This window comes from Lupinus angustifolius, unplaced genomic scaffold (assembly GCF_001865875.1).
Source record: "Lupinus angustifolius cultivar Tanjil unplaced genomic scaffold, LupAngTanjil_v1.0 Scaffold_573, whole genome shotgun sequence".
Taxonomy (NCBI): Eukaryota; Viridiplantae; Streptophyta; class Magnoliopsida; order Fabales; family Fabaceae; genus Lupinus; species Lupinus angustifolius.
The window spans coordinates 62,286-64,430 of NW_017727910.1; positions in this window are offsets into that span (position 1 = coordinate 62,286).

Consider the following 2,145-nt stretch of genomic DNA (forward strand, 5'->3'; position numbering starts at 1 on the left):
TTATTTTGGTAGTTACGAAGATTTCGGTGTTCGAACCTTGAAAACAAACCACCCTTAATTGACGAGTTAAAGCATGCTTCATTAAGGTGAGAGAGAACACATCGTGACATAGTGGTGTCCAAATATGACACCTGAATCTCCTAAACCATCTCAAAAGTTTTGGAGTTAACTTGGGTGTCAAGAAACCCAAGATTTTTATGCTGAATGCTTTTGAATATATATGATTGTTGATGAAATGTGTTGAATATTGTATATGAATATTGTTGGGAACTTTTCTGTGTGCAGGTGTTTGAAAAACCATGTTTAAAAGTGGTTCGGTTGTCGAAAAGGGCAAAATTGGTATTATGTACAAGTCCCTGTCGCTTGGGAGAGAAACTCTCGCCTGAGCGAGCACAGCCTCGCTTGGGCGAGGACTGGGCGAGGGGAAGTTTTGGTTCTGGAACTCCCTCGCCTGGGCGACAGAATCTCGCTTGGGCGAGCAAGCCTCGCCTGGGCGAGAAAGCCCAGGATTTTTATGAGCCCTGGAACTCTCTCGCTTGGGCGAGAGATGTCTCGCTTGAGCGAGAAGAGGCCTCGCTTGAGCGATAGAACCTTCGCCTGGGCGAGGAAGGCTTCAGTTTATTTGAGATTTAAAGATGAATTGTCGCTTGGGCGACTAGTCCCTGCTTTGGTGAGGGACAGCATGGAAGGATTGAAATAAGATGATGTTGTGAACAATGTGATGAACTCGGGTAGGGTATGTTGTGATATAAAGGTTGTGGAATGAGATCATGGCTTAGATGAGAAGCATGACTCTACGAAAGTATGAAAGCATTGTTTGTGTTTATGCCTTGTTGGGCAAGTATCGCAAGTATCTGACTTGAGGTCGTGAACTAGGGGGTACCCTATTAAGGATAATGATATCACAGAACAACGATCGACTAACCGTAAGAGGCCTGGTCATGTGACCGTCCAGGATTATTCGGTGATGAGTTGTAGTGAATAAGATGTTACCTAGAGCATGTACGGTTGACGTACTGTCGGGTCCCATGAGAAGCATTCCTTGTCGGGAGATGGCTTAAGGATGGGCCGATCATGTGTTTGATTAATACACTTGCATTTGACTCTGACTAGGAATGCATTGCATTGTGACCATGAAGTAGTGGAGAGGAAATGACGGGACATCTTCGAGCACCGTGAAGTAAGCAGGGACGGCACTGATTGGCACGAGTCCCTTGAATTCCTGGGGAGTTACCCTGTTGGATCGGACAATTCTCACAGGCCAAACTAGGCAATCTCTAACAACCGCTGGATTGCATTCGAGATCGATGAGAGGGATGCCCAGAAAGCGTTTGTACGACCTAGGTCCGGGTAGGACTGTTCCTGAGGGAACCGATCGATCTATTTTTAATTCCTTGCGAGGATATGTTATTTCGGGTGGTACAAAACGGCTTGGTACGGGACCTGTACTCTCGATTATTTATTCCGATTAGGATGTTAGATGGATATCGGTGTAAGGTGGATAATCATGACATATCATGCATTCATTACCATTGTGGAAGTGAATTCCCACATGTGAGTTACAAGCATTGTGTATTCCTACGTTTATGGGTGTGATATGGTTATGGGTAGAATGTTGGTTATATTATTTGATATATTGATAATGTTGGGATCAATGGTAAGTTACGTATTACTTCATGATGTCAATGATAAATGATGAACTATATGTTAAGGTATATTTTATGTCTGAGTGTGATATTCTGAGTAAGTCCACACCGTCAATGAATTTATGTTCATTAGATGTCTTACTCTCTCCGCTGTATTCTTCTTGTTTTGTATATATTTGCTATGCATATGGCCAACGACAACACTCACATTCGAGGTTATCACTTCACGATGTCCCCGATGGGCAATGGAATAGTGATGGGCACAGATATATATACACAGGCCCCTATGGTCTGTCGTTGCACATGGTGTGCAACGGGTCATCGATGATGATCCCTCAACCCGACACCTACATTGACACTTCTTTCACCTTGCCGCCAAGGAGGCTGAGGTCTCTAGAGGATGGACTTTGATACCCGCCAGTCAGGAGTGATGGCGTTGTTCCCTCCCACGGTCATAGGACGTGGTCAGATTGTTTGGGTGCTCCGTCATCCAGTAGAG